The sequence below is a fragment of the Mustela nigripes genome, chromosome 13, assembly GCF_022355385.1.
Source record: "Mustela nigripes isolate SB6536 chromosome 13, MUSNIG.SB6536, whole genome shotgun sequence".
Lineage (NCBI taxonomy): Eukaryota > Metazoa > Chordata > Mammalia > Carnivora > Mustelidae > Mustela > Mustela nigripes.
Window position 1 is genome coordinate 70,805,450 of NC_081569.1, and position 13,740 is coordinate 70,819,189.

The window sequence follows — 13,740 nt, forward strand, 5'->3', positions numbered from 1 at the left end:
CTGCCACTTTGGCAAGAATGGGGAGTGGTGAATTATTTATTTGCCTAAATCTACGACCCAAATTCACTGGATAGAGGCCAACTCTAGACTTGACTTTGGTTAGGTGTAGACAGGTCTCTAACATAATAACTCTCAGTTGCAGAGAGATTTAGAGGTAGATTAGGTTTCTTTTTATCCTGTGACTTATTTCAACCTTGACCCAGTAAAATTGCCCTTTTTCAGGAGGAATTGATAATGAAATCAGTGCCATCACTCAACTGCATATCTTTCAAAAGGCCAAGGGGGAAAAAAATAGGACAATTTCTATCAGAGAAATTTCAGCATAATATTTTTAGCCACAGCAACCCAAGGGATTGGACCATTTTGTAAAAATCATCATAGACAACATGGACACAAAAGAGACTGTGAAAGTTTTCTAACTCCAAATTTTAATAACAATACTACAAATCGCTTAGAAAATTCCATTTCCAGATGAAATGAGCCTTTTATAAGATTATATCATGGAATTAGAACATGATACGTGGAAACAAGCCTAATAGTTCCTGAACCTTCTCTGAGACATCAGCTGTTTTTCTGTATAATATACTTAGGAATCAGTGCAAATGAATGTGGGGGTCTTCTGCTTGGGTAACTTTCCTTCAGGAAAGCATTCAAAATTTTCCTCGAAATTTTATTAAAAAAAAAAAAAAGATTCTTAACCAGTGATTCTCAACTGGAATCAGTTTTGCTCCCTAAGGGACGTTTGGTAGTATCTGGAGATGTTTTTCATTGTCACTACCAGGTGGGAAGGGAGTGTCACTGGCATCCAATGGGTGGAAGCCAGAGATGCTGCTAAACATCCTATAATGCACAGGGTGGCCTCACAACAAGGAATTTTCTGGCCCCAAATGCCATAGTGCCAAGGTTGAGGAACCCTGCCCTAAATGGTATCTTGCTTAAACTGGTATATCTTAAAATAACTACTAGGCCTGGGAACTTATTTGCTAATTAGAACAAGTGTGTTTTGATTTAAAATATATGAGGATAAGGGACTTGGAATTTTATGTCTCAAGCTGTTCTGAAGATGTAACCATGTAAGAATGAGCATAAATATCACACAGTTGTACTCTGTGTAAAATATACTCTCCAAAGCATATGAAGTGAAAACCCAGTGTTATCTGACTTAATTTGTGTTGTGCTCAATATGTTCCATAACCACGGCTGACTAAATAAAACTAGGTCATATTCTCAGTGCATGAAAGCACATCATTTTAGTCTTCATTCTCCCCCCACCCCCCATTAATGTCCAATAAACGTTCCAAGGAAACCACACACAAGCAGGTGAACATGTGCTTGCCTGTACACACACTCACACACCATCACGCAGACAGTGGTACATTTCAGGCTGTGCCTAAATTGTTTGCAAAGTATGGAAACAATTAAAGAACAAATTCCCATCCTCAACCTGCCTCTGTAAAAGAGGTCTGGCTCAGAGGCGCTCCAAGTTATTTATGGCTGGAGCAAACAGAACGCTTAACTATGCAGATAAACTTCTCATTCTTTTATGTGAGGCAGCAAAATAAACACCTTAACAGTTCATGGTTCCCAGAGTGCATTAGTTAATCGGCCCAATATCATTCTAATTCTCCTCGTAGCTCATTGAATAGGAGCATGTGAGCAGATAAAATGCGTCTCTAGCCACCATGTACTTATTCCAATGACTGTATGGTTGATGGATGACTTTCTGATTTTTTGAAACAATGCCAGCCCAGGGCCTCGTGGCGGCTGCACAGCGCCCAAGATCTCTCGTTGTGCTTTGGGGCGCAGGGGGGGGGGGGCTCTGCAGTACGAGGTCTGGCTCAGTCATTTTCAAAATCAATACTTGCTCTCCAAGCCTTGGATAATTTAGAGAACATAATTCAGAATTCTCCCTTTCAGCATGTATCCTCCATCAAAGGGGTGTTTTCATCCAGAGTCAGCACAATGCTTGTGCGACCCAGGAATGCACAGATAAGGTTGAAAAGAAAGAAAGAAAAGCTGCACTTATTCTTTCTCTTTCTCTCTCTCTCTCCCCAAGCATCTTTGAGATCCAATGTATGCGTGTTTGTGTGCCTTATTATGAATATTTCTGTTTAGAACAAAGAACCTAAATTATGGTGTCTCATAGTATTACTTCAGATTTAAGGCTTTGGCAGGGGTGGGGGGCTGTTTTCCTTTATAAACTCTTAGCCTAAGGGATGTTAGCCTCAGATAATTTATTCCTGGCAGGTCAGATATAGGATACAAAAATTTCTGCCCAAGGGCTACTAAATCCTGCTTTCACCTCATTTTAGAAAGTGCCATCAAAGTAGTGTTTTGTTGTAGTGATAAAATTTTGTGTTCTGTGCACAGAAACAACAGGCTTCATTTGCTTAAAAACCAGCATGACACTAATTATTTAATCTTTTCAGCCTCTGTTCTCTAGGTTGCTCTAAAAAAAGGAGCCCCAGTGGAACACATCTTGGTCATTTAAGTAGAAAGAGCTTGGGATTTTACAGCAATTTTCCAATACTAATTACATTTCATACTATCTATCATATGCATGGCTTGCAAAACCCTATTGATTTTATGGATACTAGTGCATTGGGAACAGGTTATTTTATGACATGTTATGTTATAGGACCTCTATGAAATACCTAGATCTTAAACTGTGGGCACAGATATACTCTCAATTATCCACAAGTGGATTATCCACTTGGTCTATTACCCACAACATATTTTAAATTAAAGCTGCTGTCATTAGGTGACTCAGTAGCCCTAGGCCAATTTCTATCATCAATATTCTGTGCTGCTGGGTGGCAAACTCATTTTGATAGACCTGGCTACATGACTAGTAGGAATGTGCTATTGGAGTTGTTGCCCAAAATATAAACATAAAAAACTTGCAGATTATGTTTTATTTTGGATTATCCTTGTCACAAATTCCTTTCTTTAGGAAGAAAAGGCAAGTATAAAGTATCTTGAGAAATAAGCACAGTTTTACACTCTCTAAATGATTAGTAAAATAGTTTAGACTAAAATGCCAACTGCTTTGTGGAACCTTCCTGCATTTTGCCCTTTAGAATTGTTCACCTCTCCCTCTGGGGCAGACTTGAGTAGTGACACAAGAGAATAGGCTTTGGAATTAGAAAGAACCTGAATTCTGATTCTGTAACTTATTAGCTGAATGGTCTGGAAAAGATACTTAACCTTGGCGAAACTCACTTTCCTTGTATTTAAAAATGACCGTAATAATATCTACCGATATAATGTATGTAAAGTTCATAGCTCAGTGTTTGGCAATGCCATGCATTCAAAACGTGCTTGCTTCTATTCCTTTCCCTTCCTTATCTATTCTTCATTAGATTCAGAGTTCCTTGAAGCAGTGACCAAATTTAATTCCCAGCATTTAGGCAATCATCTTATATGTGGGATATAATGATATTTGTGCAATTAAAGCATGAATCAAAGTTGTCTTTTGGTTTATATCTGAAATAAATTTTAACAGTTTTGAATTTCCACAAATCTATTAAATTATTTTGTTAGTAATTTCATAGAAAGTGTTTTTATATATAAATATCAGCAATTGGGCATAATGTTTTCTTACACACAAATTTATTCTTAAGAATATTATTAGCGTATGTATATAGCTGTATTATGTATGTATTATATGTGTATGAAGACCATAACATGAGCAGTGGGAAAGACTCCTTCACAAGTTCATGAATTGTTTGCTTTTACTTGTTTAATTTATTATTTTGTTGTTTTATTGTTTTCAGAACTCTTTTCAAGGCTACGTATGGGAACAAGAGATTTTACCATAGTTAAAATAAGATGGATTTAAAATTTGCTATGTTTTTCATTTTCAATTTAAAGACAATGCAACAAAGCTTCCGTAGACTTAAAATTGTAACATAAACAGAAATCCTTAGTGTAGTACACAATCAATTAACCCTGGGAATCAGAGAATTTTTTTTTCATTGTGTTCCTTAACCATGAACTTGAGCTCTCTCTCATCATGTGTGTACAATTGAAGTAAGTATCATGTTCATTCTTTAGGTATTTATTTAGGGCCGTTTCTGTCTGTGGTACTGAATGATTCTTATGGCACTGATCAAATAATGCAATGAAACCAAGCTAGGGATAATTACGCTTACATCCCTGAGTGTTAGGCTTGGGAGATGGGCAGTGTAACCGCAATATCATTCTTTTCAATGTATTTATTTGTTTAGTTTTGGACTGCATACTCATTTTATTTGAAAGCTCTAATTATAGAAGTAATATGAACAAAATATTACATAAATATAAAATCAAGAATGTTTGTCATTTGTTTAAGTTAATTGATGCTAAAAGCAAAATAGAGAATTCTTGGACATAGATTATGTTTAAAATCTGTAACTATATTGTGCAAACATTTGTAGGTGCATCTTTGAAAAGAAGCACTCATGTTCACATCTGTTTTGAATCTCTGTGCATTTAAATCAGCAACAAAAACAATAGGAATTTGGGCTTTCCTTTTTTTTTCGGTATTTCTGTTTTTTATTTTTAAATTTTCAAAAAGTTTTCATTTTAATTCCAGTTAGTTAGTATACAGTGTTATATTAGTTTCAGGTATACAATATAGTCATTCAACACTTCTATGCAGACCTGGTGCTCATCACGACAAATGCCCTCCTTAATCCCCATCACCTACTGGGCTCTCCCTTTCTTATTTACCTGGACTGTTTGGGAATTAGATCTAAGACAGTTATCCTCTTCATTTTTGTAATGAGAGACTCTACCTCTCTGAAAACTGTATTACATTTTTTCTCACCAACACAGTATGAATGAAAAGGACAAATAACTGGGTCTCTTGGCTGACTGCATACAAGAGTCTGAATACCTAAGTGCATAGCAACAATATGTGAATAACATATCAAAATAAATATGTTCAAGTGCAGCAGGTCGAGTGGGTTGTGTGGGGTCAGTGTTGCGAATGGGGGTTAATTTCTGTTCAGTCAGGTGAGGTACAAATGCATCAACTTTGCCGGAAAATGATTTCAGTTGTGGCCGATGGTCTAGTTTCCTGCGGGATGCAAGCAGCCTATTATTTCACATTTTAAAAGGCTTGTTCAGGTTTGACCATTTGGATGGGAATCAATACAACAGAGAATGAGGATGAACATCAGAGATCACGCCAGGTGTGCCACTGAGGCCAGATCCATGTGCCCATGAATTCTCCCGGAGATAAAATCCATTTTGGTCTGGCAGAACCGGGAGCTAGATGGGCCAGCTCACTCCTGCAGGCCTCATTTCATTACTGATAAGATGATTTGGGGTAGGAACGAGAGCTGGCTGGCCTTTGGCTATCTAACTCTTCTTAAGCCATGATTGAAGTGAATCAATTGGGAGGTTACCAAGTCATTCCTCAGTGAATTTGGGCTGACCAGAATAGCTGTCTGGAAAAGGCAAGCTGAGACCTGTGTTTATGTAAGTGATCTAGATTCTTTAATAAAGGTGCTCAAATTACTATGAAATGTGTGGGGATCTGTTGGTTGCATGGTAGGTGAGGTGAAGCTGTGAAGGAATGAGGCAGGTTTCCCATTGTGGTTTGTGAAAATAGCTTCTTGCTTACATATTTTATAAATTTATAATGAGTTATTTTAGTTTTAGAGACATGTGCATGAAATAAAAAACCTTTCTTCAGATACTAAGAAAAAGTCCCAAATCACAGGCACTGAATTACTGGGATTTCACTTGGTAAGACCTATGTCTGAATATTTGGATCCAAAGATAGGCTTACACAGGCCAAGTTTTTTGGAAAAAATGAGACAGAGTCATGATAATTTTGTGGGTATATTTACTTTTGCAAAAAGCCAAATATAATTTAGTAACGGCCTAACTGGTAGAGTATTTTCGTACCTTAATTTTGCTAGATAATGGCCTCTTTCCTCACTTTACCTGCCTGGAGATCTCATGTTTTCAGTGCAGTAAAATCCACCAAACCTGACAGATTCCAATATGAGTTGATTCTAAGTTCTAGGTCCCCTTGTTGGAATGGTCTTTTTTTGTTCCATGAAGTTGTATGGACTTGCATAGCAAAGTACCCTCTCACAAATCAATCCTCCAGGTTTTTTTCCCAGGCATATATTAGAATGAGTTTTGGTGCAATTATTCTCTCTGAATTCACTAAGCAGGTGCCATCTTTAAGCTGCAGAACCTATAGAAAGATGACCTAGGGAAAATAACGTCATGTCCCCAAGCCAGTCTTCAGTCTCTGTTACACATGCCTTATGGCTTTTGGCAACTATGAAAGAGAAATCCTGGCCATTTGGCCAAAAATTTACCTGAACATTAATCTAGTATCAGGAATACATCTGAGGGCAGCAACAAGAAAAAAGGCAGACAGACAGGCCATCCATACCTGACAGTTCTGCTCTGAAGATTCCTAGAGGTACCTTTCACAGGAAGTCACTCACGATCTAGATTTATTACCAAATATTTTTAAAAAGAAAGAATAAAAAAGTATAATCTGTTAAATGTTTGCTTATATTCTGATTCATGAACTAAGGAGGCAGGATATAGAACCCCCAGCTTGTATCTATGTAAGAAGTAATTGTAATCTATGAGAAGTTGAGAAGTAAATAAGTGCTAAGTTAAAAAGAGGTAATTCATTAAATATTGTTGAATTGTCCAAAATATCTTTTAGCTAGGCACTATATAAAAGGACAAATTGAGTTAAGGTGGTTTTTAACAAAATCAAGAGGCATCAAGGTTTTTTCCTGCCTACTGATATTTGATAGCATTTAAATTGTACATTTATTCAACATTTATCTATAATGCTTATGTAAGAGTATAACAAAGTTATTTTAAAAACTGGACATTTTCATTTTCTTCTCTTGGAGACTACTTTGTATCTTAGACATCTTCATTTTTCCTTAAATGAATCTGCAATTATTCTTATATGCAAGTAAGAAACTGCTTCTGAGACTCTTTATTTTTTGCTATAGGAAAAATTGAAAAGCATTCTGGTGTCCATCCCGCCTCCCCCACAGCCTGAGTCACTTCACGGGCCTCATATCTCTTAAACCACCTGCTAATCATAACAATTGCTAATTTGAGCTCTTTTTAGTCACTTCTGGTGACAATGGCAATGCCATCTAGTTTGCAGTGGCCATGTGGTCAGTCCCCCACCCATCCTAGCAGGCTGCTGCTGCTGCTGTGCCTTTAGCTGGGGTCTCCATTGTTCTCCAGGCCTCTGCTGACCATAAGCAATTCCTTCTTCCCTAATCTCAGGGGATCTGCTTCTTTCACAATGGGGGCAGGGCCGTTTGCTTTGTGTGCAAGATTATCTTCCCTAGAATTGTTCACATAGGCAAACATACACATAAAACAAAACAAAACAAATCAAAACCCTGATTACTGGATGTGGAAGGCTATATGTATCTACGTATGGGTACACACATACACACACATACACGTTTTAATGTTAGCCATAATAGTCACTTATCAATTCTGCCTAGATATTGTCAAGTCACTAGATAATATCTATTAAATTCAGTTATTTGAGTTTCTTCTTGCCTTATTTTTAAAATGTGATTTTTTTCTTCTTAGACTTGGCAATGATAATTTTAAATGTTAAAATTGAAGTTCTCCTTTAAGCTTCCTGAAGCCCCGTACCTCGCCCATGCCTTGGGAAAGCATTTTGGGAATGAATTGGAGATGAAGGTAGATGCATGTCCCTAGGATGACTGATTAGGTATTGAGGAATTGATCATCTAAACTCGGAGGCCTGAGCTCTACTCCAGAACGTCCCTCGGCTGAACAGCAGATAAAATTTACTGGATTTCCATGTCTGAACCTTTGCAATCGCACTCTGTACTCCACTTTGATGGATTTAAAGCTGGTCATTATGTTACAGGGCAAGTTGTAGCACGAATAAAAGCAGGTCGTTTCAACCAGCCATTTTAATCAGGAGACAACGTTACTCGGTTATTGTTAAAGCTTGCCATATGCCATAGAAAGGGATAGGAACAAACTCTGGACTTTTAGGGCAGATTAAAAAAAGAAAAACAACTGATTTTGCAGGGAGGCAGAGAGGAAGTAATCCAATAATACATATATTTTAAATATTTCTCCGCCTCAGTAAGCAAGGCGGTTTTTGTATGTCTCCTTTGGGATTGTGACCCTCCTTTACCCTAAAACGCTGAAGTAAATTAAAAAGCGGAAAAAACCTCTGCTCTGTTGGGTTGTTCTGCTGGAGCTGCGATACTCCCGGGTTGCCGAGCACGTCGAGAGCGCCCCCTAGGCGTTGCCACGTAACACGGCGGGAAGAAGCGCGGCAGGTGGATAAGCGCCTGTGTGTCTGTGCAGAAATCCATACACAAAGCGTAGGGCGTGTGTGTGTGGGGGGGGGGGGGGGGGGGGGTAACCCACAGAATGCCTGCTCTTTGAGCCCCTGTCTCAAGGTGGATTTGCAGGCATCTCCACTTGTTTTAGAAGCTTCAGATCGAAGGAACTCAGAGTGCCTTTTTTGTGTACTAAGGACTAGAATGCTATGGAGAATGATGTTGAAATTAAAATGAATGGCTTCCAGGGGTTCAGCTTGGTGCCCCTACTAAGGCTTTGGGCATGTGTTTAGTGGTTCATCCTGTGCTTCTTGGTGTGTTGGGATTTCACTGGTCCTGTATTTATCTAGGTGGGAGGACCCCACTTAGGATACTTCATGGGGGCAAATTTGCCCTGCAAAAGTCATGGATGCCTCTTTAAAACTATAGTCCACAGCTCTGCCTGGGAGTAAGGAAAATGGCCCTGGACTTAGAAACCAGAGGTTCCAAAGTTAATCCTGGCTCTGTTGGTTAAGGAGCTGTGTGAATGTGCAAATCACTCCGCCTCTCTGAGCTTCATGTTGGTTCCTCTACAGAAGGAAAAGATTTGATAATCTCCACGTCTTGGACCACAGTATTAAAGATTTTTTCTTAAAGTTTGCCAACCAAATCAACACTTTACAGAACTCTTGAGAGTCAAATTGGTCAAAGGAACAGAGTGTATTTGTCTTGAGGGCCATGTCTGTTGGCACAACCAGCAGAAAGTCAATTTGATCAGTTGTGTGGCATCTTCATAACCAACCTGAATTCCCGTCTGATGTTAGTCACTCTTCAAAGGCAATTCATTTGTCCAAATTGAGCACTTTCCCCCCATTCTGGCGGTCACTTTTTGGTCACATTGATCAGCAGCTACACTGATCCAAATGGTGGTGCTCTTGCCCCCTTTTTGATCTCTGCTGGCTAGTTGCCTGATTGCTGATGGGTAAGTGGTCCTCTATTCATAGGGTCGCTTGTGGGCAGTTTCTCTAAATTGGCAGCCCCTGGAGTCATTTTTCCTTGAGGCCAGCTTATTCACAGGCGCTTGTTCACAAAGCTGCCGGGTAAGACTTTTTCTGTTTGTGGAAGCTTCTCTGATGCAAGCAATTGAAGGAGAGGGTTCTGGATTCCTGCCTGAGTGGGAATAACAGGGAACTCATGCAGAGGTTGTTTGTGGCAAGACTGAGGATGCAGGCCAGAGTAAGAGCAGGGATGGGAAGGCCCAATGTCTCAGTGATATGACCAGTCTGGACTTTCAGAAAAGCCACACAACTACTTACCACTTACCTATTCAAGAATGGTAATTTGTCTGTCTTTCTATCAATGATAATGATTATAAGACTTATTACTCTTGCATTCTTAGTTAAAACTCTACCTTGCTCCCTTGAGTCTCTGTGGCTTTGCCCATGCTATTCCCTTTATTTGAAAACCCTTTCTGAATTTGTCTGGCTGACAAGGTCTAGGACTCAAAGCTTCATGCTAAATAGTTTCTGAGCACTCCTAACATCCTCTGACATAGCAATAATTTTTTTATTTAATCAGGACTGATAGCTGATAGGCATTGTTATGGCTCTATAGTTGTTAAAATATTCAACTATATTTATATTCTGGTTGACAAATAGCTACAGCCCAAGACCTCAGAAGGCCCCCATTGCCCTATACCACCTTTCCCAAGCCTCCCCAAGTTCTAGCAACTCAGCATTTAAGACTTGATGAGCAGAGGTGGAAATGTCTGGCCTCATAGAAATGATCTGCCTCTCCTAAGTAGTGGTACCTGAATCTTATAGACTGTTGATTATTTTTCATAACACCTCATTTGCATTTATTCTTTTATTTGTTTCTACCTTTAGACTGGGAGCCTTATTCCTAGTGCAAAAAGCGTGTGGCACTTGGAACTGTCATGGTTGCTGAAATGGGTTTTTTTGAGTATTCTTTTATTTTTTTTAATTTTTATTTTTTATATTTTATTCATTTACCTGACAGAGAGAGAGAGAGAGAGAACACATGCAGGCAGAGAGGCAGGCGGGGGGGAGGGGAGGAAGCAGGCTCCCCGCTGAGCAGAGAGCCCCATGCGGGGCTCGATCCCAGGACCCTGAGCCGAAGGCAGAGGCTTAACCCACTGAGCCACCCAGGCGCCCCTTGAGTATTCTTTTAGATACCACACTCTGGAGTAGGTGGTTTGCATACATGACAAGAAGGTGATTGTAGTATTAATTTCTATTTCATTCTAATTGCTGGAGAAGACTCAAGGAAGGATACCACCACCTGCCAAATAACCAAGTCTTGTGTTGCAGATGTCAAGGCTACTTTGCCAGTGAAGTTAGAGTAGTATTCTAGAAGAGAATGAGCTCCAAGAGATGGAGAGAAAGAAGTGGTTTAATCAAGCACATGTTTGTGTGTTCATGTGTGTATGTGTGTACATGCATGCGTGTGCAGCAAGGAGCAATGCCCTACTCCCATGCAGTATTGCAAGTGAAGCAGGCTCTCCCATGCATGCTACCTTGATGTTGTGAGGTAGGCAGAATGTGGGTGATTATTGAACTCTAAGACTTAGCTATGGCTTTTTGTGGTGGGCAGTCTGTGTGTCCTCATTGACACAGAAGAAGGTGAGTTTACTGCCTTTAAAATGTCTTCTGTGGTCTTGGAAAATGAAACCTCAGTAATGATTATCACAGACCAGGATTAGAAGCTCTGCACCTGGTTTTTGGTGCCACAAAAGCCCTGTATTTTCCCTTAATCCCACATAGCATTTGAAGAAAGAACACCAATACTGATTGTGGTTGTATTTCTCTCTACTGTAGAGAGTGGGGAATTAAAGCCAGATTTGAGACCTGGCTTACAAAAATAAAGCAAGGACACTTTCTTTACCAATATGGCAAGTTCATACCAATAGTGTGTGTATTACTTCAAGAAATAAATAACCAAGCTTGAATCTATAGTTCTTTTGTGACTATTGGGCCTTATGGATGTGAGCTTCATCTTTATGGCAAGACTTTTGGTCAGCTACTCCTTTGGGGATAAATTCTAGATGCATGTAGTACATATTCACAAAATTGTTATGTGATTCTGCATTTTTTTTCTTTCTAAATCTTTACCTAACTTATTGTAAATCCTTTAAATAGCCTCAGTGTTTAAAGATGTAACTTGAACATCATATCTCAAACCCAGTATTTGGTCATGAATCTTTATTTAAAAGTTCCAACTTCTTGACCACTTCTTCAGAGTCACATGTTAGAGTAAGATTATGGAAGCTCAATATATCATAGAAGCAAAAGAATTCTTTATGGGACTCTGTATCAGTCCAGTAGACAATCCTCTTGGTTGCATGTAGCTTTTATTTTGTTCAAGTTGATTCATAATATGAGCATGGATATAATCAGTTGGGGAAGCATATGTGGTTGTGTCATGTTCTTAGAATTTTTTTTTTAAATGACAATATCTGGAAATGAAAGTGATCATCAATTCAGGACAACTATAAATATATACATGAAAGCTGCCTTTACTTCAAATAATAATAATATTTTGTATAAGAACTCCTTTAATATTATTAAGAACTTTCACAATAATCCTGAGAAATAATCATGGCAGGTAATATTATACCCATTCCTCAGACAAAGAAATCCACACTCAGGTAGGTTAAATGATTTTGGATAATGATACAGAGCTAACCAGAGTAGTAAAGTTAGGTTGGAACCAAATTTGGCCTTCTTATTCTTTCTCTGGTTTGTGTTCATTAAAATGGAATCTGGGGACCCACTATATGGAATCTGGGGATCATGTTGGCTTGGCAGGAGGGAGGTGACAAGTTGGGTTCTATATAAGATCCATGCAAAGTGTTGCATACCTGTTCCAGACACAGGCTTAGGAGGACAGCAGTGCTGGGGATATAAGTCCTAAAACTCATTTGAAACATGGACTGAGCTGTGTCCAGATCATGGATTGGCCCAGCATCCATGTGATGAAGTGAATCCTATCCTTTTGTAAACATGCTCTGTAGCCTTCAGGATATATATTATTTTTGTTGCTTATGTGTTCCTCCATTTTCCTTTGGGCTTGAGACATGTCTTCAGTCTTTCCACAAAGGAAATTCTAAGGGAGAAAGGAACAGCTCATGTGTAATCCCTGTAAAGTATAGAAGACCCAGGGAAGAAACTTTGTATAGTTAGAATGTAGGCTTGAGACTGGGATACTGCTAGAATGCATGCAGAGGTGGCTGGATTCTCCTTCTTTGTCTTCCCTTTGCACAAATTCTTTGTGTCAAAGAGGACACAAACGCAACTTCAGAAGTCACCGCTCAGAAACCAGCTCTTGCAACTCTGAAGGGGAAGACCTTTGTTTCATTGCACACAGTTAATGAACTTAAATGTCATCACAGGCCTTCCTGGTAGATTACTTGGCATTTGGGATTGCAGTTTTGCCAACATAGAAACATAAGCTTAGCTACGTGATGGTGAAACAAGAATCCTGGGGGCAATGTGGCATGGGGAAGGACATAGATTTTTCTTTCACATTGGCCTGGATCAAATTCCTGCTCTGTCATAGTAACTCTGTGGTCTTAAGCAAGTTTCTTAATCTCTCTTTGTCTCATTTTCATTGTCTGTAAACTGGGGATAATGGTGAGTGCCTCACAGAGTTTTTAGGGGGCAAATGAGAATGTATGTAGTGAAATTGTGCTTGACATGTTACATGTTCATCATTACCATAAGAGTTTAAGTTTCCTGTGAGATTGGAATTGAGCCTAGAGGACAGCTAGAAGGCTGTCTTTAAGCCACCTCTGGTGATGGTGATGGCGATTACAGGGAAAAAGACAGAAAGAAAGTGCAAAAGAACAAAGGAAGGAAGGAAGGGGCAAGCCATAGGCTCTTCTCTATTCCTGATTCATCTTTTCAATATCTATATGTGTCTGTAAAGGTGAGTCTATTTTCCTCTTTTAAGAACAGACTCAATGTTTTAAGTTGTTATACCAGCTGATATTTTAAGCATTTATAATCGCTATTAGGAAAGACAATGGGAAGAATGATTCTTTGGTTCTCTTTGACTTGGGCATGGTTTGGAATATGCTGGAAGGACACTCCTGACTTCATTGTCAGGCAAAGTATACATCCCACAAAGACAACATATATTTTTCCCTCAGGTTTACAAACCTCCTTTAAAATGAAAAAAAGCTCTCTGAGAAATAAGCAGAGGCAGCATCACACTCCATTTTATGTATGGGAAAGCTGATGTTTAGGGGGAATAAAACATGGGGAAACCCCTAGCAGGTTGCCTAGCATGCTGATTTCCTTTGTCATCATTATACTGAGAAATGGCAGAGCCATTTTCCAAGAAGCTATAGCTCAAGGACTAACAGGACCCTTGGCTCTTGGTTTATGTTCTGTTTACCTCACAACTGCCTTTCCAG